Source organism: Leopardus geoffroyi, chromosome D3 (genome assembly GCF_018350155.1).
Source record: "Leopardus geoffroyi isolate Oge1 chromosome D3, O.geoffroyi_Oge1_pat1.0, whole genome shotgun sequence".
NCBI lineage: Eukaryota > Metazoa > Chordata > Mammalia > Carnivora > Felidae > Leopardus > Leopardus geoffroyi.
Window position 1 is genome coordinate 67615447 of NC_059339.1, and position 8850 is coordinate 67624296.

An 8850-nucleotide genomic window follows, 5' to 3' on the forward strand; every position below is an offset into this window, starting at 1 on the left:
AACGAGGAACGCGAGGCAGTCTGATGACATGATTTATCTAACGTCACCATAAATTGGCAGAGTCAGGGCCCAAACCCAAGACCTAGTGCCATTTCCCATTACATCAGAAATGATCACCAAGGCTTCAGACTAGCAGAATGGTACTCTGTCCAAAGTCATCAAAGACAGAAAAAGTTTGTTTAAAGAACCCAAGTGAGTTTTTATTCCATCATCCAAGGTAACTGAAGTATTTGACCATGACAGCATTTCACCCTTACTCAGCATTCTTGTTGCCTCAATGGCCCTTAGGATAATGCTATCCCCAGCTGAGAAACACCCAGACGACCTGAGACTAAATCATATAGATCCCCTATTTCCCAGTTTTATCTTAAAGGATTTTACGTTCAACCTCCCTCTTCTTCAGCCAATCACTAAATATGTAAATTGTATATATCAAGATCAGCTGTTGCTTGGTGGGAATACTAATTAAATACCCCGCGTAAATATAAATTAGGGAATAGCGGAAACATAACATATGCACCAATTTTCAAAGGCAGTCTCTTAAAGAATGTAGTAACAGGCCAGATCCTAGGACATCACCCCTGTTTGTGATCTCAGGCCTTACAAAATATACAAACAAATCCATTACATATTGTAAGATAAGGCAGTTTTCTGGGGGCTTATGTGCAGGAGGTTTTAGGGGCAGAACGGGAAAAGGGGGGGGGGACGGGACACAGAGGAGAAAGAAGCTGACATTGGCAGATGAGGACGGCACCACGAGGGAAATTGTACAGACGTTGCTAGAAACTCCGAATTTAGTTTGCCAAATCTAGCTTGACTTTATTAACATATTTGATTTCATATGTATGGATACTGAAATGGTAAGAGATGCTTTAGTTTAAAGGTAGTTAAGCTTTTAGAGTGTAACATTTTGTCAGTGGTTGTCATTTGAGTTTAAAGACTGAATTTCCTCTGCTGCGTACTTCCTTTATACAAGAATCTTGCAGCGGAAAAGTCCCCTTTGACAACTTCAGAGCATAGGAAGAAACCACAGTGGTTTGCAGGCCGCTAATTCCGTTACAGATGAAAGCATTCAATTATCTCTATAAAACTCAATTCCTTAGAAAATGTGTTTGTGATCAACTAAGTATGTTTTCAAAATGTGGTGCTACCACATGCTATTATTCAAGATTTTGATTTAAAAGTTGCAACGATGTAGTTTGTGGTTCTTGGGTAAAACGAAGACACCTCATCTGTTTTTTCACTATGAAAGTAGTCTCAATATAAAAAGGCAACCTAGAATACTTTTATTCCAGATGTTAAGCTAGGCTTGTTTAAATCTTTGTTTTTAGCCACCGCAGCCCAAACATACTTAAAAACTGCAATCACTTAGAAGGTCATCATTAGCATTAAAATCTTATTTACATGGCATGTATATTTGAAAGTGTGATCAAATATAGTCTAGAGATAAGGTAGCTCATGAATAAAACCTGAACAAGACTTAAAATCAGAGTAAACTCTAGCTTAAGTTCAAGACAGGGGATCTCCATTAATGGAGAATTCCTGTTGGGCAGTGGTTAAGGCCTCTCTGATGATTGCTACTATTTGTCAGAAAAACCTACATACACACAACATTCTGCATAAAATCCCAGAGGGTTCTCTAGATTAATAATCTCCAGCTGTACATTGAGCAAAAAGTTGTTTCGGTTGACACACAGACACACACACACACGAATGTGTTTCAACTCCCCATGCCCAAACAAGCAGCCCATACTTGGCCAGGGTTATGTTGGGTATTCTCCTATCCTTCGCGACGTCCCGCTTTCGTGCACAAAGTCACAAGCAAGAGTTTGGCTCCAAGACCTCATTTCGAACAGCTTCTCAAGTCCTCTCCATCCGTCCACATTCAGCGCATCCTTGAATATTGTGTTTAGACGGTATTTTGTCCATTCTCTTACCGCATATCATTCAGAAGCACCTTCTTCCTCCTCCGGGATCATCTTTCCTAAATTACTTTCAAAACTTTTTAAGCAATCTTATTACTGGATAGCATTAAGGTAGGTGCAGAGGCAGCCAACAAAACTATCGAAGACAGAACACAGAAGCGGTGGCCAATCCCTATCTCAAACTCCATTTATCCCATAACCAACCGTAAGGTCACGTAGCTTGCACTGGAGCACAGAAACACATGGTTTGTTTGCAGCTTCCTAAAGGCAGGCTTAATCTGTTGTTGGTTATCACTGAACTTGTTACCCATTAAGTCGGATTCAATGTTCTTGCCTTCTAGTAATGTGGTTGATTTTGGAAATGTTGTCTTCCTATGTGCAAACCAACATGGCATTCGCTTTTACACAAAATAACCATCAGCTAAACTGATTCTACACGTTTCCATACCTATTTATCATAGCAGAAAGTAGCTTTTATATATGCCTTTGTTCTTTGGGATTCCTACATTGGTGAACTATTCATTTTCAGGTCGGGCTCATCTTTACATTGTGATGAGGAGGAGGAAAGGAAGCTGGACAACTGCACGGGACAAGTATGTTCTTGAGTAGCAGATGAACACGGTCTTCACCCTCGGATGTATCAGGTGCTTAAAATGACAGCACTGGAATACATCATTTTGATAGTAAAAGATCTGCTTCCCAAACTAAGGGGCTTTCAATCTATTTTGAAGCAAGGGTGGGAGGGGAGAGGAAAGGATTTGCCAAATGGTGATAAAGCCCAAACATACAACATACTCCTCCCCTACTCTTTAGCCCTTTGGTGAGCATGTGCAATTATGGAGACTAGGGTAATTATGGAAATCTCCCAGTGCAGACAACCAGTGTCACTAACAGCTTAATGAGCCAGGAACGTTCCCAGGGTGAGGTGACAATGGAAAACGATCTTCTCCTGCCGCCTGTCTAGTGCAGTGATGTAGTTAATGCTGGAAGATTCCTTTCACATGGTTTATAAAGTGCCATGGAGTAGCAATTTAAGTAGGATTTGTTTAAATATGTTTCTACCAATTCAAGATTGTTGATGCAACCATGCTAGTTCCTAGACTGTTCAATGCAAGCAGAGTAGCACGCACTTCCGCTTGTGAAGTCCCTTTTGTTACATCCTAAAGCGCGTCTGTCAAATGATTTGAAGAAAGCAGTCTGCTAACCAGAAGTATTGACTCATCCTAGGAGCTGAGCTCTTGCAAGGCACAGAGGAATTGGCTCATCTAAAAAGTTTTTAGCGTTTTCAATTGTTTTGTGACATGATAGCTAATTATGAGTAAGCTGTGGCTTACTCTTTTTTCAATGGAATCTTGCTTAAAAGGTTTTTGTTGTTGTTGTTTTTGCTAGGAGTACATTTTGAGAGTAAATGTGAATTTCCCCTTCTAGTCTGTTTTGTTTACAGCAGTTGATACTATTGGAGATCATTAATTTGGCACAAGCAGGCTCTGAAAGAAACCAAACCATGAAACTTACCGGCACTGGGGGGTATGTGTTATGGGTGTGCTGTGGGGTATAATATCAAGCAGTGTGTATCTGTCTGCCAGGGGAGTCGAATAAACTTTTTATACAGCACAAAACTTAAAGAAAAAGATGAACTCTTCGTATCATACTGCCATTATGTGAAACACACACAATTTTTTTTTGTTTCCATATAATTTAGGGCATGGACAGCAAAATATAATCCCCTCTAAGAAAGATCAGTTTAAGTTAAAATCAATTAAAACAATTAAGAATTAGTCCCATAATAACATGGTAAACAACTCAAATGGCTTTTTTTCTTTAATGCTAGGAAAAATGTTCACCTTTCAATGGTGAAAGTACTGTTAACACAGGTAGAGAGCAAACAAGGTAAAAAGTGAGAGCACATACAGACACACACAAATATATATAAAAATCGACCAGAAATCACAGGACATTTAAGCAATGTTTTCTTAAGTAGAACTATTTTTTTTTTTTTTTGTACTTTAAATAGACTAAAATATTTGGTGTGGGCGAGGGGAAGGAAATCAGTATTTCACAATTTTAACTTGAAAACCAGCTGCAATAAAGCCTCAGCTCATCGTTTAAAAAAGAAAAAAATTGGAACCACATCATACTGTTGACAACCATAGGATTAAAGCTTACAAAGAACACACCTACCATCTACATCACAGTGCACAGGGGACGCAGGCTCCGAGGACTACCACAGGGAAACGACGACAGACTGCATCCCTCATATATTGCATTACAAAATTAATGCTGTATTAGAAAAATCTCACCTCCCGTGCTTGGCGTTCTAGCTGGTAAACACCTGAGGGGTAGGGGGCTACCAAAACTGAGGGCACCGCTCAGTCTGGATCCGGACACCCACTTTCTTCCCCTGCCATTGGCCGATGCATTTAGTAATCTCAACACAACAGTCACTGAGAATCAACACTACATCCTGGCCTCTTGAGCAGGACAGCCTGCAGAATGTAGCAGAGGCTAGAGCATCCAAGGCCGTATTTTCTCTCAAGTGAGAAGAAATCCACAATACCACTCAGTTTTCGCTTACTGTGAACCATGTAAATTTCAGATTCGCTTTAACCCCATAAAGACATGATTTGTACTTCCATATACACACAGGTTCTGAGGAACTTAGCTATCTAGTTGCCTCTTCTGTTTCATTAGCCCCCTGGTTACCTTCCCTGGATTACTAAGTGTTAAGTGTCACCACCATGTTGGTGCCATTTGCTGTTCTTTGTTATGAATCTCACATTCCGTCCACAGTAGTAAGTGACTGGAGGACACACATCCAAGTATCAGCAATGTTGACAAGCCCTAAGGCAGCTGAACTTAACTGTAACCGTCACAATGTTTTAGGGAGTGAGGGTTAGTCGTTAAGAACACCTAGGGTGACAGTTCTTCCCGGCGCACCCAGGACTTTCCCAGGTTTGGAACGGGAAGTCCTGCATGCAGGGAACACCTCAGTCCCAAGTGTCCCAGGGCCGTCGGTCACACTGAGAACACCACTCACTCTTCCCCTTGTATCCCTAGGTAAAAGGTAAGAATTTTCAAGATCATAAAGCTACCTATGAGGACATCAGCTCAAAAAACACTTTGAGGGCATTGCTAATGGCAAGCTCCTAGAAGTCCATGGATTCTTTATTTACTGGTGTCCATTATAAGAACAGTTGGTGGTACCTAAGCAAATTAGTGGTCAGTGTACAAAAGTTCATTCTTGAAACCTGTTTTCAGACAAATCCTCTAAAGCGTCTTCTCGTTTGGTCCAGTTATATAGTATTTCACGGAATCTTTCTGAGATTTTCAGAGCTAAATGAATAATTCAGTTTTATATGTCTTTTCATTTTCTTTTTTTAGGTGAAAACACTCTTTGCCAACTATTTCCCACATTCTTGCTTCATATATTGAAAAGACTGCCAACTGGAGATACTCCCCTCAGATTACAAAGGCCCGGAATTGTTACTTTTTACAGCGTTCTGCCAGAAGGTCTGGCCTTGGGAAGTGATGGCAAAGAGCATTCTCAGATATGAACATTTTTATTTTGCCTACAACGCTGTGATCTAGTTCAACAACTGCACATCTGCTTTCGGCGTAATCTCTAGTTTTTCTTGTTTTGCCCTCTTGTGTAAAAATGGTTCGTGTCACAGCTTCACTATCGCTAATAAAAAGATATAAATATTTATGCCTTAAATGTCAGGGTCAGAGAAGCAACAATGAAGCCTGAGGTAAAGTTGGTCTAAAAAGTGACCAATTTGGGTTCTGCGTCTTGCCAAGAAACAGGATTTTTAAAATTAAATCTATGCAGATTACCTCCTTGCTACATGTGATGATTTCCCCCAATTTAAATTAATCTGTGTGTATGGTAGTTACACAAACCAACAGATGACTACATTCTTAAAGCAGGTACATACATTCACCAGAAAAGCACCCTAGCCTCACCAATGTACTCTTTTGTTTGAACAATCCAAGAACGTGAATAACGAGACCGACATATTTCTTAAGGGACTTACTGAAAAAAGGAAAATGAAAATCTCTTTGGAAGAGACTTTTAGTAAGACTTCTATCCCTACAGACAGATGCTGAGAATCAACTTTCTGCTACGGCATTGTAAAGGGTAGAACTTAATATAGAACGGGAAATATGGCAAGTTATCTAGTGACTAACAGTGTAAAATAGCCAAAAGCTTTAAAGCCACAGAGAGACAGAAGAAAAGTGGAGTGTGAAACGCAAAATACATAATGAAGTATTTTTCGAGGTCTAAGACTTCACTTTTGTTCTTATATCAGTATATTATGGATTTCATGGTTCAATAAATGATCATCTTTAATTAGAAATAGGAAGTAAATCCTTAACTTCTCACTGAACATTCTGGAGAAACAAAGAGCTTTCTTTCTTTCTTTTTTTTTTTTTTTTTTGAAGGGTAGGAGAAGATGATGTTGCAGGATTTCTTTTGGAGAAAAATCTATACGTCCTTTGTGTGGTGCCAACGAATCCTTCTCACTCCCATCAACAGCAGCATTATTCTTCCAAGGGCCCTTCTGTCTCCACCAGTGCTTGAAATGTGTGGTCTATTACAGATCTCACGGCAGCAAACCAATGGACATTGACGTTAACTTAGGCTAACACACTCTGGTCAGGAGTCTGTGAATCAGAGATGACCCAAAGAACTTTGGAAAATCCATTTCTGTTGAGCACAGCTAAGAAAGTCAGGTCTGAACCACCTTCAGGCTGCCCTTAACTACAGGAGAACTTAACCTGGTAGTGCTACCTCCCAGGTATCTTAAGCAGCTCAGCAATCTTAAGCTGAGATGAAAACAGGGGATGGCAATCTGACACTTAAAAAAAAAAGTTAACCCTACTCTAGTACCTTCCAGAGACCACTGGACGTATAATAATTTAATCAATGGGTGTCTATCGTAGTTTTACTTGATGTTAAAGAATTCCAGTTATGATTCTTCATTATCAAGCTGCCTAAAAATGGCATACTAACCGAACCGCCAATCAGGACTCTGGCAGAATAAATAAACTACTCCGAAGGTCTGAAAAGAAAATGTCTGCAAGCAAATTAAGGAACTCTCAGTGAGATCTGAGATTTAAACAACAGAATTACTCCGTGATGCTAAAATGTAAGCAGATAAATGACCCCTACTGTTAAGGTTTTCCTAGGAGTGTGTATGTATCTATAAATCCATACACACACACAATTTATTTCCTACTAAAAAGATTTAAGGCAGTTATGCTATATATAAAGTTAGCTATAATATCCAAGATAAAACCGTTCCTATTCAAAAAATTACAAGAAATTATTCAAGAAATTAGACAAGTTCTTACCATAAAGGCTATCATGAGGCTGTCTATATCTAGTATAGCTGACGTTTCCTGGTTGAGGCTCCAAACACAGGAATTCCACTCCAAGAGATGATTTGTCCCTCAATCCCCACACATAAAAGGTAGTCTGAACACATAAAATATTCATGAAAGCTTGAAAAGACATAAAAGGAACTCAACAGTAGGATTCTGACCACCTCTAGAGACCACTCACTATCGTCATTACTCTTGATCATACTAACAACAACCCAATACGCTCCAAGGTGGAAATGGGCTGGTATTAGAGGAAAATCATTGGCTGCAACTGCTGGAAAAGTTCCTAATCCTAAACATAATTTAAAATAGAATCTGTAATTCATGCTATTTACTAGTCACAAAGACATTTAACTGGAGAGAATTTCTCAGCCATCTGTTAAGATTTAAGTGATTGACCAACTGGAACAACATCAACCCTCATGGTGAATTAGGACCCTGGGTATGAAAAGCACCATCGTTTTTGGTCTTTAGTAAAGGCCAATGGAGAGAAACATTCTGATGTCTGCAGATAAAACATGGTTGGCAAGAGGGCAGCCAGCAAGACCACTAGGGATACGTTCTGTCATGAGAAAGGGAGGAAGGATACAATTCAGTTGATGAATTATCAAGAATTTAGCAGAGTAAAGCTCATGAAGGAAAGAAACTGGCCAAAAATTTGTCACGTCTAAACACTGGTGAGTTGGATCAGAGTAAGAGAAAAGATCACATGTTGCTTACGTCCACAGACTACCTAGTTATCTACAGAGACAGAGGAGATGGTGTGGAAGGGGGCAGTCTGTGAAATTATCATGTATAGCCATGAAAGCAAGTGGACATAAAGGCAAATTTTAAGCAAAGTGAACATTCTCTTGTGTTACTTTATAACTCACCATCAACCAGACTGGGGAAGGTGCTGATTACTGAATAAATGCTCAAAAGCATTTTTGCGGGGTGGCGGGGGGGGGGGGGGGCGGGAAGACAGATCTTAAAGGTGTATTTGGACATCTTTTGGAAGAGGTAGAGAAACCCACTGGGTATATATAATTCTTTCCTTGATTTCAATTAGCAAGAGACCAGACTGATTGTTCTTCACCTTCAGTGTCTTAGTCTTCATTAAAACTGACCTAAAAGGCACAAATAAACTGAAATTAAAGTAATTTTAACAAAGGAGAAAATCGGACACATTTAAAGGCAGAAGAATCAAGCAAAGTTGGATATGGTTTAAAGTTAAACAAACAAACTAGGTATTAAACAATTTGCAATTATATACTTGGGATACAGAATTAAGAGTACAGAATACGAATATTTAGCTTTTGAGAAAAATCAGGCAGTTTTCCTTCTGGCAAAGTGGCAGGTCCTGAGAGAAGGAATAACTCCACAGCTTGAGGGCCAGGACTAAATCCCAGTCATCTTTTCATTACTGAGCACCTTCCACCGTGGCTGGATAAAGAGCAGACATCAGTAAATGTTTACGGAATGAATGGATAGCATACTGTATAATTAGTATAACTGGCGTAGCTCAAACCAAATCAGGAAGGTTCCCTGAAGCAGGAGAAAA

General features: G+C 39.6%; 1 long non-coding RNA gene across 1 annotated transcript; it reads left to right on the forward strand.

Annotated features, from left to right (window-relative positions):
* Window positions 1–1285: 1285 nt before the first annotated feature.
* LOC123588298 lies at window positions 1286–8850 on the forward strand. Its single transcript, XR_006707801.1, has 3 exons — window positions 1286–1297; window positions 2267–2270; window positions 8271–8850. It is a non-coding gene; the product is annotated as an uncharacterized LOC123588298 (long non-coding RNA).